At 38.6% G+C, this 19342-nt stretch overlaps 2 long non-coding RNA genes across 4 annotated transcripts; one reads left to right on the forward strand and one right to left on the reverse strand.

Moving 5' to 3' along the window:
- Nucleotides 1-1274: 1274 nt before the first annotated feature.
- LOC137853132 (uncharacterized) lies at nucleotides 1275-18639 on the reverse strand. Of its 3 annotated transcripts, none has more exons than XR_011094265.1 (5): nucleotides 18302-18639; nucleotides 14679-14788; nucleotides 7265-7445; nucleotides 4609-5681; nucleotides 1275-4570 (listed from the first exon to the last, which is right to left on the reverse strand). It is a non-coding gene; the product is annotated as an uncharacterized lncRNA (long non-coding RNA). The 3 variants fall into 3 exon arrangements; XR_011094263.1 differs by having other exon boundaries at nucleotides 4609-5892; XR_011094264.1 differs by lacking the exon at nucleotides 14679-14788 and having other exon boundaries at nucleotides 4609-5892.
- LOC137853135 (uncharacterized) lies at nucleotides 8060-11022 on the forward strand. Its single transcript, XR_011094267.1, has 3 exons — nucleotides 8060-8089; nucleotides 9734-9841; nucleotides 10941-11022. It is a non-coding gene; the product is annotated as an uncharacterized lncRNA (long non-coding RNA).
- Nucleotides 18640-19342: the final 703 nt, after the last annotated feature.

Here is a 19342-nt window from a genome sequence, read left to right on the forward strand (position 1 = left end):
CATTTTGGCTGGACCTGATGAAATTCATCCTGGAACCCTTGCAGAACCAGCTGAGATTACCTGAGAGGCATTTGCAGTCATCTCTGAAGACACCTGGCGGGTGGGTGACATTCTTGAAGATCTGAAAAGGGTAGTTGTATCTGAAGCTTAGTTTATGAAACTTCTAGAATAGATAATTGCATTTAATAGTCAAAACGTTGTGATGATTGGTTAAACCTGAAGAGAGAGATGTTACAAGCCATTTTGAGGTAACAGGATTAGGCATTACTGGCATCAATTCATGATGCTTCAAGCATATTTTGATAAAGAGTTTTTGTGTAAAAAGTTGAAGAGATTTTTGAATGCTGTTGTGGGTGCTTTCTGAATCATTTAGAGGAGAGAAAGGTCTTTTGTTCTTGCTAGTATCCCTGCCTCTTGTTTTGTATTTGTATACCACAGTGAAACTGAGATCTGGAGTGGAAGTTATTGTTGCCCTTTATTTTCAGACTATGCCTTAGTCTAGTTTTCCATATGGTCTTCTGGAGACCCTCTTCCTATCCCCATAGTGGCTGATAAAGGAAAATGAGAAAAATAATGAGTTAGATGGGTAAAAGCAATCTTATATTGGGTGTACAAATTGGTATTAAAGACTATATGGGTTTTTAGGATACAATAATATATTACAAGGTTTGTATGTACTTTAAATGCATCCTTCTGATGTACTTCAAGTGCATCGATGTAGAACTGGTATTTTAAGACTCAAGCAGAAAGACTGATGTTTGTGTTATGAAAATGTTCATATAGAATGTGGTATTATCCGGCACTCAGTTCTAACAACCAGGTTTGAGATCACTTTAAGGTAGCTCATTTCAGAAGAAAATCCTGTTTCCACTGCTTTCTAGTACCCTCTGCATTTCTGTGAGAGAGGAAATGTTAACAGTGAAACTAGAACTGAAGATAATGTTATCACTGAGATTTTTCAGGTCAGCATACCAAAAGAAGGGGGTATTTCAGGCACCAACAATACATCTGGTATTAATGACAGATGCAGAAATTGCTTTGGTAGCAGTGCTCTCTTTTCTAACGTTGATTAAATTTATCTTAGTAATGAGAGATGAGTTATAGAAGTGGATCCACTTTGTCCTCCAAACATGTTTATCTTTTTGCTACAACTTATTTTGTGAAACACCTAGACATGGCGAGGGGGAAGGAGGAAGGGCTCCTTCACTTGGAATAATCAAGTCTGTAGGAGGTGAAGAAAAACTCACTTAAAAAAAACGACACCAAAGAAAAGCTTGGATGATAGTCAGTTTCATGAGCAGCTACAGATATATGTAACACCGCAGTGGGGTTATTTGGGACATTTGCAAAACAACTAGTATCCTGAAAGAGGAACGCATTGAGGAGTGCAATCTCTAGGATGCATCCTATAGGACACACCTGACAAAGAGACAGAGCTGAATTAATGAGTAGTAACACTGTTCTTGATCATTTGATTTAGCTTATGTTTTCTGGCCTTCCTTTCAAAAGGGTGAATTTTGCTTGCCATTCTTCCTCCATGAACTCATTCATGGAAGCACACATTCTTGTATGTACATTCTTGAAAAGAGAGAGACTGCATATATTTTATTTTCCTTTTATCGGTGTTGACAGTAAGAATTTGCTGGTTGATCAGTGTTTCAAGTTGTGGTGGACTTAAGGAAACATTACATCTTCTTTTCTCTTACACTTTCTATGGGAAAAGGTCATAAATGTAATACACAATAAATGTTTGTTCATTGTCTTTTGCATTATAAAAACAAGGAGTTCTGTTTGAGGAGCGGGAGTTGCAAAAGCTCCCTGCTGAAGTAAGGAGCTGTATAATGCTTGGCTAGACACTATGAAAATTCTTTTGCTTAATGTAACAAAAAAGAGAACCCCCTCCCCTTCTCTCCTTCTGCATCTCAGTTGCCTCTTTTGTTCAAAGACACTGTTGCAAAGCTCATGTAACCATCTCCTGATAAGTTGCTAACCTAGTGTATCAACATCCTGCCTTCCTGTCTCACACTGGGCCAACATGACCAAATCTAAAAAAAAGAAGTTGAACCACAATGCTGAGGAAGACTAAGGCCTTCATCTTCACGACCACCAGAGGGACAGAGACAACGCCCTAGCAACAGTGCGCGCAGTCGCAGAATATACCAGGATGTGCTGCGTAATCCTGAAATTACCAAGATATAAAAAGGGACCCTGGCGGGGGTGAGGTGTGCGCCGTTGGCGGAACCGAGACTCCCTGGCTACCCAGCGCTGTTTTGCTTGCTGTTACTTACTCAATAAATTCCTTTCTATTATTAATGCAATGCTCTCTGAAAATTAATTAAGGGGGCAACTTATAACAATAAAGGTTCCAGAAGCTGCCCTTATTCATGTTTATCTATTATCAGAATTGAAGGCAGCACATGTGATCTTGCTTTTGTATTTACGGTTGGATCCACACTGACTATACATGTATATTAAGAAAGCGTGCTTATGTTTCCAGCTATACCAGCTAGACTAGTAAGAGAGTACACTTTTGTCAGAAAATCTTGCTTTACTTGCATTTTAAGAAACTTGGCTTTTAGTTAAGAAACTACTCTTAACATAGCTTATTTCCAACTGCAAATAGTAGTGTATCATTTATTTATTTATTTATTTATTTATTTATTTATTTATTTTAAATTTCGGAGTTGTGTATTCCACTCAAGTCTATCTTTGTGGAAAAAACATTTAGCCGTGGTGGTGGATGTTGTGCTATTTTTGCAGTTGGAATATGCCTTGAACCTAACTTGCCTAACTTTGAAGAACTGATAAGCAAAACCAGTCCGCATCCAAAAGGTTTTCAGACTCTGTTAAGGATCCAGGTATCAGCTGCTAGGCTGGATGGTTCCAGAATTTAAAGTTAACCCTTCTTCTCTTGCCTTTAGTTTGTATCTGTCTTATTTTCACTGTCTTCTAGTAGTGTAGGTTTCCCTGTTTTGAGGCTCCTATTATTTATTGCTGCAGCACCATCTGATGGGAAACTCTGCTAGTGAATTGAAAGGGTTGCTTACTGGAACTGTAGAGTCTAGATAGAGTTCACAAGCAGTCTTCCTGTCACATTGCTGCTTACACTCAGAGAAGCAAAATTGTTTAACTTTGCTTTTATGGCAATGCTCTGTCTGTTAGGTGCTTCATCTCTTTGGAAGTATTAATTTCAAACCACCACTGTCTTTTTCTAGTTTGCCGTTTCCTGACTTTCTCCATCTTCAGGAAAAGACTCTCATCTCCTTGTCTTCAGATTGAGTGCTCTCCAAAAAGATATAGAAACAAAGCAGATGATAAGAAGCAAATATGACTGCAGAGAAAATAAATTTGAGAGAACAAAAGGTAGCTTTATTATCTTGTATTAGAAGTGTCCACTGTGGTATTGTGCCAGTAGTTGCCAGGGTTTATTAGCTCCCTTGAGGCTGTTGTAGGTATTCACCTTTAGTTTTATCTCTGGACAGTTAATTCAAACTTTAAGCTTATGTATGAAAATAACATAGGGTACAGTCCAGCCTATCATTTGAGAACTTGGTAAAAAAAAATACCATGTTACTTGGCAATCACTGCTGATGAAAAGCTCTGGTGAAAAACAGATATGTTGCTTTCAGGATTGAGGGGTATAAGAAAAATTATGCATGGATGTAAGACTGAAATAAAGGTCACTGTGAGGTAGAAGAATGTGGTGTAATTGCCTGAAGTAACTAGGAAAATAAAACTAACATTCACATTTTTAAGGAAAAGGTACAGCATTGAAGAGGCTTTCAGGGTAGGGCATAACCGCATTACCTGAGCGTTCCCTAGGCTCCCAACCTTAGATGCTATCGCGCTGGGGAAAGTTGGTGTGCTAGCTCTAAGGAACACCACGGAGCATGGAGTGGAGTGGAGACACCACGGCTAGGCTCTGTAATCAGGTGGGGCCTCGATTGTTCTTGTGCACAAAGCTGCACTTTTTGCCACCCTGAGCCAAAGACCTGTCATGTTTTGACAAATGCTGTACCCTAGTGTACTTTTTGCTCATTATAATATCATTATAATACCAAAACACACCTCCATCCCAAAAGCTACCCGCCTCCAAGGTGTGACCACCCCTCACTGAGCATGCGCTCTGAATTTCTCGGAGCCTATTACTTTAAACAGAGACGAGAAAACTTTACACCAATCATAACTAAGATATGCTTGACTAGAGCCACTCAAGCTCCACCTAAAAGATAGAAAATAATATAAATTGGCCCAAGAGAGAGGGGATGTTGGGGAAGATACCATCGTCAGGGGAGATACCATCCCGAGGACATACAACATCCTTAGGACCTCCTGACTCCTGGGATCAGTCGACGGGCTGAGCCTCTCTTCCCCCCCCATTGGGACGCCTTTGGGTGAGATCTGAATATTTGCTTATAAATCTCTATAGAGTCTTTGATCCTTTTAACGCGTTTATTTCTAGGCTGCGCACCTGTAACACCTGTAACACCTGTAACACCTATAACATCTGTAACACTTATAACATCTATAACATCTGTAACATCTGTAACATCTATAACATCTATAACATCTGTAACACCTACAACACCTGTATAACATCTGTAACACCTATAACACCTGTGTATTTCATGCATACTAGCTTGCTTTTGCAGATAGTCACTATCACCGGCAATCCAAAAGAACCTGATTATCTGTTGCTGTAATAAACCATACTTGATTGCATTGTGATAGCTCTCATTAATGCAACTAGGGTGAGGGTGGTTATCCGTGATAGTTCAGTGTTCTGAATCTAACCAGACCCCCAGACGGTTAATGCATTTTTGGTGAATGTCTGAACGGACCCCCAGGTGGTTAATACGTTTTTGGTGAATGTCTGAGCGGACCCCCAGGCGGTTATTACATTTTTGGTGAATGTCCGAACGGACCCCCAGACCGTTAATGCGTTTTTGGTGAATGTCTGACTGGACCCCCAGGCGGTTAATGTGTTTTTGGTGAATGTCCGACTGGTTCAGTACTCTGAATCCAACCGGGCCCGTAACGGTTAATCAGCTACACCCCTTTAACGCGACAAAGAACAATGGCAAATCTTTTTTAATTAGTAATGCTTAGAATAGTTTGGGTATTGCAAATTATTTTAGTAGATGTAAACATTTTCTGATATTCAGCATCAAGCTTCTTTGGAAAGCTGGAAACTGCAGAATAGTAAAGAAAAAAACATATATTTACTCTTTTACTTGCAAAAGGAGTAAGGGGGAAAATAGTTTTCAAAAGAGTCACAGCCTTTTGTCTTTTTCTAGAATTTAATATTATCCTGTTGGGATGTTTGTAATTGTGTGGTGCTCAGGTATCAGATATCCATTGTACTAACCATCATACAAATACAGAACAAAAACAAACAAACAAAAAAAAACAGTCCTTACCCCAAATACTTACAACCTAAATTGTTTTTTTTTCTTAGGCTGCCATTTGTATGCCATTAATAATCACCATGGCAGTGAACTGAGGATTGTTGTGGCTATTCAGAACAAACTACTTCTCATCACAAAGAAATACAATCCATGCAACAGTTTAACCAGCAGCTCTCCGCTGTCATTACCTGAATCTCCAGTAGACGAGTTCCAGTACATCCGGATACGTGTAATCTAATCACTAATCACTTTTACAGACTGGGCAGCACTCAGCTAGTGGAGGAAAAAGGCAAAGAGTGTGCATTTTATCATCTGGGACCTCCAGACAGATGTAAGTGAGAAGCAATATAATGGTGATCCATCATTTATATGCCAAAGAAATATTTCAGACTTCTTAAATTGTCATCTTGTTCTGTATCGTGCTTCCCTGCTTAGATTACATCCTTGTAAATTCATGGAGTAATGCAATATTCACACTAAGAGCCTGAAAAAGAGAATAATACTATTATCTATCTCATAGGAAATATACCTTTCTGACCCTCCAGTGGTTATGACACTGGTGGATGGACCTAGTGGAGACAGTGACAATATGATCTGTGTGGCGTATCGGCATCAGTTTGAATTAGTTAATGAAAGTATTAGGGAGTCCTATAGACTGCATCATGTTGAAGCAAACAAAGTAAATTTCTAGCACTGAAACTTGCAGAATTGATCCATGCTGTGCTGACCTCCTGGGAGCAGCATTTATGGAGATCCTCTCATCTCCTTTACTTTTCACTTTTTTAACTTCTACTTTAGAGTACTCTGAGGAATTTTTTCCTTTTGGAATGTGTGATAATAATCACTCCTAAGAGAGGTAGTTATAAGGTATGACATATTAGGAAAGAGCCTGTGTTTCAAGCTCTGGAATAGTGCTGTCAGTATAAATGCAAAGCCATTTTTTCTCCTTTCTTAGTCAATATTTTGATTTTTGTCTTTTTTTCATGGTCTCAGTGTTTTATCCTTTAGGAGGTTGCAGCAAAATAATTTCAGGTTTTGGCCACCATTATCTCATTCAGATTTGCCTATTTGCATGTATTAAAACTGAAATATTTGTGTATCTCTTTTAGTTCTAAACTGCTGCTGAGCCAAGTAATACATTAACTATATCTTACTAACTGGGACATAGGGTTGGGATTTAAGTAAACATCATGAGTTTTGGAAAAGGGTTCAAATGTTTCCTGTTGCTGGGAAGATAATGATCTTCAGCATTTTGAAAATCAGATAATTTCAATAATTTCTTAATATGGATGTAAATGTATAGCTTTAAGCGTAATTTTTTTTTTTTAAAAAAAAAAAACCTTTTACAGGGTTACTCTTGTGTTCTGTTGACTTCTCTGCTCATAATGGTATAAGGGACGTCTCTTTTGATTTGATGCTTGTTGATTTTTTTTTTAAATCTGTATTTTCACTCAGATTTGATGATGAAGAGGGTTGGTACTCCTAGCATTGGCAATACAGTGTTAAGATTCTCCACAGCAATAGGAATCTATTTTAATCTGGATTAAGAAGGAAATACAGTTAAAGAATGTGGACAGTCAAGAATCGCCCCCCTCTGTTCTCTTCCCCAGTTACCTTTGTTTCCTTTGAGAACACAGACAAAGTAGGAAGTTAATTAAATCTGTGCCAGTGATTTTTGTGTTGTTGAAATTGATTACCAAATTATTTCCACAGCTCACAAAGCAGAAATGTCTTTCAGTTGCTACAAAGGATGGGTCAAAATGTGTTTTGTATATACATATATATATATATATAAGCTTCCAGGTCTGTTTAACAGTTCTTGCCTTATATTTGTCTTAAATCAAGAGAACACCTACTTTATTGCACAAAGGAAAGCCATGAAGTTCATGAAGTCAATCTCCAGCCTTGCCCAAGTAGCAAATAGTGTGGTCTAGGAGACGTTTGTCTAATCCAGTCTTAAGTATTTCATCAGGGAGGTCTCCTTTTCTGAATGTATATACTACTACTTGTGGGTGTCTTGTTTTTCTTTTAATTTAACTGTAAAAGACAAATACAGGATTAAAGTATGAGAATATAAGTAGCCTATGCTATGCAAAAAACAGTTTATCCAGCAGTGGTTCTCAGTTTCTAAATTCAGCTTATTCAGTAATTCTTGAAGTACATCCACGTCAATCAATGTACCTGTCAGTGGTTTTGATCCAGTAATAGGCACTTTTGATCTTTCTGCTAGTCATGATTTTCAGTCGAGCTTTTTAGATTTCACTTTTTGGAAAGAATTGCTATTTTTAGCATAGCATGTTAATTCAAAGCTATCCTGAAATAACTCAATTTCCCAAAATTTATATTGTCAAGTGAGTTAGATATGTTTGTATCATTTTATACTGAAGGTACAAAATTGAATATGCATTACTGAAATACAGCATTGAATACAAAAGAAATTGATTTCCATCCTGTCGGCATCTTGAAAATGAATCACAAAAAAGAAATAGTATTTTTTTTTCTTTTATCTATAATTCTGCACCAACTGATTTGATTGCTTCTTAGTCAAAACCTGGTCATAGTAACATCAGTATCCTATCTGCCTGATCATTACCCTTTCCTATTATCATTGCAGGTAAACTTTGTTGCAGCTATTGATATATATGAAGATGGTGAAGCTGGCCTACTGTTATGTTATAACTGTAAGTAGTTAGGGAAGACTGAAAATGATAATATCTCAATATCTAATTCTTTGTAATGTAATTCATTCAATTTGTAATGTAATTCATTGGAGTTTAGATCTGTATTTTAAAGTTTCAGTGTTTCATGGAAAGTATTTCAAAATACATTTTTTTTTTCAATTTAAGTGCATATTAGAAGGACTAGAAATGGAAGTACTGTTTTATTGTGATGTGTGTAATTGGACAGACGTTACCATCTTACAAAAGTCCTATTTCTTCAGATCTATCTTATTCTTTGCCTAGTCTCACACTGGGTGTTTCTAGGACATGGACAAATTAGTATTCCACCCCTTTTCTTCTTTGTGCTTTCCCATTCTGTCATTGTGCTTTCTTTCCTTCTGCACACTTCTTTGTGCTGACACATTTTAAAATTGTAATTCTCTTAATCTCTTTTTATAAAACGGCCTTGGATTTCATATGCATATGCTCTTCTGTGCTGTACACATGTAGTTTTGCTTTCAGTCCTCAGGAAAATCAAAGTTATGAGTATGAAACGTCCTTTATGAGGTGATGCTGAAGGACAAAGCACAACATTCTGTTTCAGAGGGCATGTCCTACTTGCCTTTCCAAAGAGAGCATTGATGGAAACAGGATAAATAAATCTACGTATTCTAGCATTGGCCGTTAGATTGGTACCACAGGGAAAAAGTCTCTAAAGTGTATCTTTCTATGCTCTGTGAGGCCTCATTGGTTTTGGTAGTTTAACAAATCCTACCTAGTTCTGGTTCACTCAGTACTACTTCAGAACTAAAAGGTCTGTGACAGAGTAGTGTGAATTCCCAAACCTGTACTTCTGTGCAGAATCAGTTCTACTCTAATAGGCTCGTCACAGAGCCAAAGCTAACAAACTCGGTTGATCCTAAGGTCCTAAAGCCTGTTGCACAGGGTTACAGCAACTTGAATCCCTATTTGTAGGGCCCTGTCACAGGGAAACCTCTTTTGGTCTTGTGACAGTTTTACAATTATGAAAGTATCATCATGGAGCAAGTATGAAAACACATGATTTGACAGTGTTCTAAGTTTGGATTTCAAACAAGACCTTTTTTTTACATTTGTGGATATAAAGTTAGTTTAAGTTTAAGGACACCAATTACAGAAAAAAAAAAAAAAAAGGATTTTACCTAAAAATAGAGAAGTAGTAGATTCACAAGTTATATGATTAATGAAATCTTGGTATCTGTAGTATCCCATGTGTATTACAATCCTCAAAGAACACAAACTGTGCTAGTATGTGGCTACTTGAAGGGTACTTCTTACAGTCAGAGGGTTACAGCTCTGCTTACATCACTTTCAGAAATGTTCTTAACTATTCCTCTATCCATAGACAAAGTAAGGAGCTGATGATTGCTGAAACAGAACAATACTTACTTTGTGAAATCTGACAAGTAATTAAAATGTAGCTCTATTATTTTTATCTTGTAAATGTATTCACAAAGGAAGCACATTTCCTTTATGGTCTGTTTCGATATAGAGGGACTTCTACATAAGAGTTTGATATTTATCTGTGTATTATCCACACTTCTGTAAAATCTACCTGTAATGTTGGTGTTTGTCATTTGTGCTGTAAGATATTGGAGGTTTCTTCTTTTCCTTTTTTTGTTACAGATGTTTGCCAATATAGAAAGGTGTATCCTTTTAATGGAGGTTCTCCACTCGTCCAGTCATCAGCTTACAACTTTCACTTTAGCTGGAATCAAGTTCCTTATGCTGTTGGTAAGAACATACTTCTTTTTACCCTTTTTTCATTACTATTTAGGCTTGCACTTGGCTGTTGGTGGAATTGCAGCATGTGTGCTAGGAATATATAAGAATAAATATAAAATTAAAAATAATTTAACATACATACATCTATATTTAATATAATAAAATTTAATAAATATGGGTTAATAAATTCCTATAAAAAAGAATTTCTTCATGGAGAGGGTGGTTAACCATTAGAATGGACTGCCCTGGGAAGTGATGGAATCCCTATCCCTGGAGAGGTGTTGACATAACACCAAGGTGTTGAAGGATTTTTTGAAACAGCAAAAATCCCATGGCTTGCTGCAGCTGAGCAAACCAAGCTACCAGGGCAACTATGAGAAGTTCCCATGACAGTGTTCCCACATCGCCCAGTTGAGGAATTTAGAAAAATACTGTTACCAGCCTCTGGCTTCAAGGACAAGGTCTACGTGACTGCTAATCACAAGAGGGGTTGTTTTCTTGCAGGTGGGGTTGTTTTATTGTAGTTGTTTGTCTGAGTGCTTTTGACCAATAATCTTGTGTGAAACACTATCCACCCCTGTTAAGTTCACTATAAAAGTTAGGCTATTCAGGCAATAAAATGGAGCATGATCTGACTCTACTGGTGTCTGTCGTGCTTTCAGCCGTGCTTCCTACAACACCAAGGGACATAATGGTGGAACTTGGTAGGTCAGGTTGATTGTTGGACTTGAAGGTTTTTTCCAACCTAGATGATTCTGTGATTCTCTAAGCGTGTTGCATTCATGATGCCACTTCAGCTAAGATTCTGCATATGGTATCTTTAATAAGTGGATCCTTGGGGCCAAGATTTTCCTCTGATAAACTTTTTTTTTTCCTTTCTCTTTTTTCTATTTTTTATTTTCCATTCAGTTTATATTCTGCCAGGCATGGAGAGTGAAGTTTTCTTCAGGCTTGTATCTGAATGTCCATCAGTACAGTAGACAAATCTTGTCGTAGGAAAGGGAGATACCAGAGTAGATCAGATACTCAAGAATTGTTTTCAGGGAGCATCTGAGAAACATTTACATTAATTATTCTTCCTTGCAAAATAATTTTTGTTTCATTGCAGTCTGTGCTTTCCCTTATATCCTTGCCTTCACTACTGATTCCATTGAGATCCGATTAGTCGTGAGTGGAAACTTAGTCCACACAGCAGTTGCCTGAGCTTCAGCTTGTAGCACCAAGGGTAAGACACAAGAAAAGCATATTTGACTATTTGTGAGGTGTTGGGACCTAATTCACATAAAGAGTTGCTGAAGCCCAAACCAAATGAAAACTGACACATTTTCTGATTTGCATTAACTGTTAATTTGTGTGCTCTTAGCTTGTAGTGAGTACAGTGAGAATCAGAATTGATCTAACTGTCCTTTATTGCTTGCAGTAATGCAGAGCTGAAGTATTTGATTATTTACAGGGCAAATGCTCTTCTGAACATCACAGAAGTTCTCCCCATTTACAGTGAGATAGCCTTTCTGTGGCCAGCTGTAGTTAACTTAGCAGCAATACAGTAACAGTGGCAATAGAACATAGTGGACAAACATTTAAACTCTTATTCAGCAAGTGTTTAAGAAAGTTTTGCTGTACTAATGATGAGTTCTTTGTGATTTCAGTCAGATATTTATTTGAAAGCTACTACTGCAGTAAGGGGATCATCTCATAGCAGTTCTAAGGAAATGAGTTCAAGTTCTCCTCAAGCACCGACAGCTTATGAAATACCAGAATGTCCTCTTTCTTCTTCAGAAAGTAACATGGTTTCCAGGCTGCTTGAAGCTTTGATTATTATCTTTAGTAAAATGAAATCAATCAGTTAAAAGATTTTGTTTTCATGGCTGAGAGTCTGGAAGATGGAAACCTTATGCAGAGATCTGAAACACCTGGCTGAGCTTTTGCCCATCTCTTCTGAACGCACAGCAGCACTGTTTTGAAGAAATCATGTCTGTAGGAGGGGAAGAATTAAGCTTCACTAGCTTAATGAGTCTTTGGCAATATGGCCAAGACTATAAAGCAAAAAGAGGTATAAAATTGTTCGAAAACTTTCAGACTTCACATATGCCATTCCTTTCATTTATGAACAGCTAAACTATTGATAGCTAATTAAACTAATGCAAACTAAAGGCAAGTATTTCTAGTCTCAAAAGAGTTAATAAATTTAAAGTTAATAAATGCACAGTAAATTTGGTGTAACATGATCTGTGAACAATCGATCTACAGGGATAAATAATGGAGAAACAAAGGAACACCAACTAGATAATGCAAGATGTATGTAGATCTTGTTCATTTAGATGTATTTAAATCTGCTGCTGCACTGTTGACAGAAGGGGAAAAGAGAAAGGAATCTGAATTTCTGTTTTTAAGACAGGCAATATGCTTTTTCTCAGTAAGCCAAGTTGTCAGTCTGCAAAATGTGGACGTATTTCTTCCTCCTCCTAGCCTATTTATAGTGAAAGATACAGTACAAGGAAGAACTTTGTTTCTTGGGTTAAAAAGCACCCCACATAATGTTTATAACTTTTCATTGGAAGTATTTAGAACTGATACTGGTATGAAAGTGTAATGTTCTTTTTTTCCTTCTGCATTTCAGGTGAAGTTTCACGCTGGAGAAGTGGGCCCACATGAACCTAATGAGGTTCAACAAGTCCAAGTGCAAGGTGCTGCACCTGGGTCAGGGAAATCCCAGACACGAGGACAGACTAGGAGAAGCACTCATTGAGAGCAGACCTGCAGAGGAGGACTTGGGAGTTCTGGTGGACAAAAGGCTCGACATGAACCAGCAGCATGCACTTGCAGGCCAAAAGGCCAACTGCATCCTGGGCTGCATCAACAGAGGAGTGGCCAGCCAGTTAAGGGAGGGGATTACTGTCCCCCCTCTACTCCGCCCTTCTGAGGCCTCACTTGGAGTACTGCATCCAGGTCTGGACCCCCAGCACAAGAAAGATTTGGACCTGTTAGTGCGAGTACAGAGGAGGGGCTACAAAGACGATCAGAGGACTGGAGCACCTCTCCTATGAAGAAGGGCTGAGAGAGCTGGGACCGTTCAGCCTGGAGGAGAGAAGGTTACAGGGAGGACCTCACTGTGACCTTTCAATAATTAAAGGAGTCTTGTAAAAAGGATGGAGAAGGACTCTTTACTCGGGTAGATAATGATAGGATGTAGGAAGTGGTCTTAAACTAGAAGAAGATAGGTTAAGACTAGACTAGGAGGAAATGCTTCACTGTAAGAGTAGTGAGGCACTGGAACATGTTACCAAGAGAAGTCGATGCCCCATACCTGGAGGTGTTCAAGGCAAGGCTGGATGGGGCTTTGGCCAACCTGATCTAGTGGGTGGCATCCCTATCTATGGCAGGGGGGTTGGAGTTAGATGATCTTTAAGATCCCTTCTAACACAAGCCATTCTATGATGATTCTATTGTAACCATATTCTAAGCCAGCTAGGAACTTTTTAGTTAGTAATGAAAACCATCAAGAGAGATCACAATGTTTTTTGTGAATGTTTTACAGAATCACAGAATCACAGAATTTCTAGGTTGGAAGAGACCTCAGGATCACCGAGTCCAACCTCTGACCTAACGCTAACAGTCCCCACTAAACCATATCCCTAAGCTCTACATCTAAACGTCTTTTAAAGACTTCCAGGGATGGTGACTCCACCACTTCCCTGAGCAGCCTGTTCCAGTGTCTAACTACCCTTTCAGTAAAGAAATTCTTCCTAACATCTAACCTAAAACTCCCCTGGTGCAACTTAAGCCCATTCCTCCTCGTTCTGTCACCAGGCACGTGGGAGAACAGGCCAACCCCCACCTCACTACAGCCTCCTTTAAGGTATCTGTAAAGAGCAATAAGGTCGCCCCTGAGCCTCCTCTTCTCCAGGCTGAACAAGCCCAGCTCCTTCAGCCGCTCCTCGTAGGACTTGTTATTAAGACTTTTATTCCTTTATTGAGGCCTTTTGGATGAACCTATTCCCAAGACAGAAGGTGCACAGAAGCAAAAAAAGGATCCTCGAAGACAGTCAGATCCCAAGCAGGGAGCGCTAAGATCAACTAGTAGCGACAGGTAAATATATGGGCTTTAGAAAATAACCTAAGTTAGACTGTAAGTAATTTGGGAATTGATTGTTTCTCAACCTTTTTACTCTAATCTTAGTTCGGTATAGCCTGACTGAGGCCCTTGTATACTACTGAGAATTTCATCCTAATGTGTATTAGAGTATCTGAATACTATCAGTACTGAAATGGTTATACCTCTTGCTGAAGATATGTTATGAGCAAAGCAAGACTAAATGGGACTTTGTGGGGACCTGGTGCAGTTGAGACAGTCATCAGGCCTACAGCATCTGCACTGTGCAGACTCACTTGCTATTTTCTTCATATCCTTGTGTCTCATTATCTCCAAAATAAATTTTGTAAAGAAACACTATTGCATATGTCTGTTTGTATCTGCTTACCAGACCCCCCGCCATTGATTTTTTTTCATTGTTTTTATAACCTGCATTTGTGATAAGTAGCAGCAGAATTCAGCCAAGATACAGTAGACTGAGATTATTTTTTTTCAATCCACTGCAATGTAAAATTTTATTATATTTATTCCACTATTTGAAAATTATATGGAGGGGAACATTCATTTACATTACCTTTGGGCAATAATCTGATATATGTAATCTCTGTTTTAATATGAATTGTTATCAAGGCTCTGGTTCAGTGCTAGCCTGGTGTGGAAGCACAGTAAAACAGAGAGAAATTCAGTTTTAATGGTTTGTCTCTGCCTTTAGGATAACTTGATTGTATAGCCACTGACCCTGCTTGCCCTTACCTGTGTATTGTTTCGCAGTAACTTTTGTGTTCATCTTTGCAGAATAATCTCAGCCTCTTTTGAAAGCTTTTCTGAGAGTCATCATCTTTCCACTAGTTCAGATCCTGATACTGTAGCAAACAGAGAGGAGAGCTCACCATCTAGCTATCCGTTCCATCTGACTACTTTATACAATGAGGACATCACTGACTTGAAGTGAAGACAGACAGACTGTTCCTTACGTTACCTTTTCTTACAGATCTGTGATCTCTGTAGGAATGTCACAAACACTGCTTCTAGTGGTAAAATGTGGCTGGAAGTATTGGTGATTAATCTTTATAGATCCCATGTTGTTCTGGCTTGCTTAGCGTGATTTGGTGATGCTTACATCTTTGACATATGTATGTTTTCTTATCTCAGTTCATGAAACATTACTTTTTTGGCATTCTAAATGTAGGTAATCAATGAGAGCTTCAGGCTGAAAATGAAGTAAAAAGTATTATTTATTCTGAGCTTCTTATAATTGAAGTACCTGAATGAAAGTGGCATTCAGTTAATTGCTGTTACTAATATCTTGAGCTGTTTTACAGGTGTGCACCATGTAGAAAGAAGAATTTGATGATGTAAATGACTCATTTTGGTTTTTCATTCTTAAAAAAAAAAAAAAGCTTTTAGACAAGGTCTTTCCAGACAACGCAAGTGCAGTCTGTCCTTGAAATGATGGAGCTGTGTTTTATTCACTGAGGATTGATGGTTACTCTATAAAGATCAGGTAACACGAACGTGCTGTTTTCTTTTCTCAGACCTGTCCTGGACATTTTTTTTTTAAGAGAAACTTGAAAACTGTTTTGGTATTAAGAATCTTTGAGTAGAATGACTTTTTATAAGAAAATACAAGCTTTCAAATCTTCCATAAAATTGGAAGTCAAAAACACATTGTATTTCTCCACAAAGGGAATGCTGTTTCTGTAGTGCACCTGCAGATTTTCTCATTACAGGCAGAAGCCCGTGCCCTGATTTTCTTTCTGACTACACAAAGATTCCTGTGCTGGCATCAGAATTAATTGTTGTCTGCTTTTACACCAACAATAGAATTCATTGCTCCAAGTAAACATTTTTCTAAATGGACCGGGCTGAAGTTTTACTGCCAAGAAGCTAGTTTTCTATGGTGAAATAGTCATATTAGATCTTTTGTTTTGTTAAAGGACAGTATTTCATCATTAAAGCTTGATTTTTTTTTAACCCTTTCCTCCATGCCAAAAATCAATTTTATACAATGTTGTGAAGGGGTTTGCTGTTTTTCATGAAAAAGTGATGCTTCCAGGCTTTTTATATATGAAGATTTGGGCTTTATTAGGGTATTTCTTGCTCTTTATGTAGAAATATTTCTGTATCCTTGATTTATTTTGTAATACCATTTATGTATCATGATTTCCCCTGTCCAAGCATGACATCTGGTGATTTGTGCCTTTTGCTTCAGTCTGTCTGAATGTAAAACTTTTTTTTTTTTTTTGCAAAGTTTCATGGTATATGATGACTTTATTTCTCCATCTAAGAAAATATGCAAGGCCTTAACTGAAAGGATTACTTCTTATTCTCAGTCAGAGTGGCTGATCAAGAAAAGAAGCAATATTTTAAACATTAATTAGTACAGGAACAGAAGCAGTATTAACCAGTGGCTACTTGTACTTTAGTATTTTTGCACCTAAATATGTATGGAGTTGTGTTGGGTCTGTCTGAGCTGGAGTCACCTTTTCCCTGCAGCAGCCCGCACAGTGCTGTACTCTGCATTCATAGCTGGAACAGCACTGATATCACTCCAGTGTTGTGTCTATTGCTGCGTAGTGCTAGCACAGCATCAGGACTCCTTCCAAGCCCCCAAGAGCCAGCAGGCTGGGGGTGGGCAAGTGATGGGGATGGGACATTGCCGGGGCAGCTGACCTAAACCAACCAAAGGGATATTCCATAACACCTGATGTCACACTCAGCAATAAAAGGGGGGGCTCTCGTGGGGGAGGGGGCTGTTCCCCCTGAACAACCACTACGCGTTTGAGGCCCTGCTTCCCAGGACGTGGCCGAATACCGCTCGCTGATGGGAAGTAGAGAATAATTTTTTTCTCTCTCTGTGCTTCCGCGCAGACGGATTGTTTCTTTTGTTTCTGTTTTTCCTCCCTATTCCCTTTCCCTTTAATTAAACCTTTCTCATCTCAAACCTCGAGTTCTCTGTGTTGTATTTTCTCCCCCTTCCTCTTTGAGGAGAGGGGGAGTGAGAGAGCGGTTGTGGTGGAGCTCAGCTGCCCACCTGAGTAAAACCACCACAGGAGTGAACCTTAGTAAACACCTGAAGTGCCACCTCAGAGTCTTTGCAAGAACTTGTAATTCTTTTTGAGAATGTCTCAGGGGGAAAAGGGGGGAGGAACAGTATCCATTTTCTCTGTTCTACTTACCTGGTTAGCTATGGTTTAAAAAAAAATCACTCTCAAAGTATTGTGTAGTCCTTATTCTGCTGCAAGTTGTAACCACTTGTGCGGACTCGTCGAATCTATTTTAGGGGAAGCACTGTTTGGGCTTGGGTATTTTTAGAAAGCAGAAGCATCACCTTTTTCCATAAACAGGTTTCTCAGTGTAGTATCTTTATTTCTGTTGTGTGGGTGTTTTTGAAGACTGTACTAGTGTGCTGCAAAACTCAGGCTTTAATTTCAATTTAATAAAATTTGAACTGGAAAGTTTGCTTTGAACTTTTAGATTATCAGATTTTAAATGTATTGCAGAGGTTCACTTCTGCTATTCTAGCATGATTTAACATGATTAAATGATAGTTTGATAGTAGTTGAGTACACGTGTATACATATGTTGATTAGAAAACTTGTTTGAAGAACCTGAACAAACACATATTTAGGTATGCTGAAAGACATAGAAAGACCTTTTAGATGGAGCAGTAGAGAGATCAAGAAGAATGGAGAAAGCTTGACTATAACTGACCTAGGGTGATAGTCAGGATGAAAAACCACAGCAGTGGCAATAAAGTATTGCTATGAAGTGTGTGTGTGGAGTTCTGCCTGTAATAGCAGCATTGATGACATCTAGCAAATACTAACAAGCAGCAAGAGTACTGTAAGGAATACAGCAAGTCTGACTGCTTAAGCTAGATGAAAAAGGAAAAAAAAAAAAAAAAAAAAAGATCAGACTAGCTTCATGGTCTTTATTTTATCTGGAACAGGATGTTGGAAGAGTTTGAGGAGGGAGGAAGCACAGATCCCATATCAATTGGCTTGTCTCTCCCCTCCAGTCTGAATTTTATGGTATAGTTTAATGTGTCTGATGCAAACTGTTATGCAGGTCACATTGGGAACTACCAGACCTAAAATAATATTACTCGTACAGGACAGGCAGGATCTGAACACTGGAGAAAATGACCTGTCTTCATGCCTTAGGTATGCAGTAAGTGCCTTAACAGTGCTGTCACTTCTTGAGTATTTACTTCTGTGGTCAACCAGCATGTCATGCAGGCATGGAGGAATAATATTAGACCTAGCAAAAGGAGGTGAAGGAGGGATCGGGCAAAATTATTTTGTTTTATATGACTCCTAGGTATAGTAACTGAGGCTTTAGGATCATGTTTGTGTAGTTTACTCTCTACTTACCATACAAGAGCAGTCTGGAGTATAGATAGAAGGCAGGGAACATGGCAGTTATGCTTCAATTTTGTTTGACACAAGCCACAAGAAGCAGTGTGAAGTTCTTCTTCACATTTGTCTTATCTAAAAGACAAAGTACCATACAAAAATATGAAACTGCTGGGAAAACTGGACAAATAGCCATTATACAAGTAGTCTTCGTCAGACTGTGGCATGAATTACATGCATCTTAGTGTGATGAGACGTTGTTCTCTGAACTAGCTTCTAGACATTGGCTGTCTCAAAGTAGTGTCTTAGATCCATCCTCTTCAGGCTCTTGATCAAAACAAAAGCCAACTGTTGGTATTGATTGTGAGGAATGTTTTAACAATTCCAATTCGTGTCCATAAATTCGTGTCCATAAATAAATAAGTCTGTAGTAATGTAATAATTGCAATAATTCTGTTTGAATCCTGCCTGCCTCTGGGCCCTGCACTGGCAATTTAATTCTTGAACCACAGATGCAGTGTGCTCCGGTCTCCCCCTCATTCCAGTCAGTTTATCACGTCTTCAGAAAACACTCCTTAAATTTATGAACCTGTTTGCTTTTGTTATTCCTGACTTCTAGTTCTAACAGTTACAGTTTTTCTTTTCTGTCTTCTCTGTCGAGATTGATTTAACACTGCTATAGATGTTATGTAGATGACTGTGAATAGCTGGGAAAGAATGTTTTAATTGCTTGTGAATCGCCAACCTGTTTGGGAGTTTCAGAACAACTGATAATAACCGGTGACTGCTGGTGACTGTTATGGGATCCTTGGTATCTGGCCAGGGGGGCCAAGAGATTAAGAGGAAGAAAGAAGAAGCTGGAGGACGGTTGGGAGACAAGACCTGCGGAGAGTGTACAGAGAGTGTTCCATAAACTTGGAATAGTGCCGAGTAAGTACAAAGGGTGAGAGGAAGACTACGAGCCTTCAGCATGAAAGACCCCTAGAGACCCCCAGAGGAGACTGATGCGCATGCTCCAGTAGGAGGAACTGGACCCCGGAAGCTAATTATAATAATCTA

The sequence above is a fragment of the Anas acuta genome, chromosome 3 (assembly GCF_963932015.1).
Source record: "Anas acuta chromosome 3, bAnaAcu1.1, whole genome shotgun sequence".
Taxonomy (NCBI): Eukaryota; Metazoa; Chordata; class Aves; order Anseriformes; family Anatidae; genus Anas; species Anas acuta.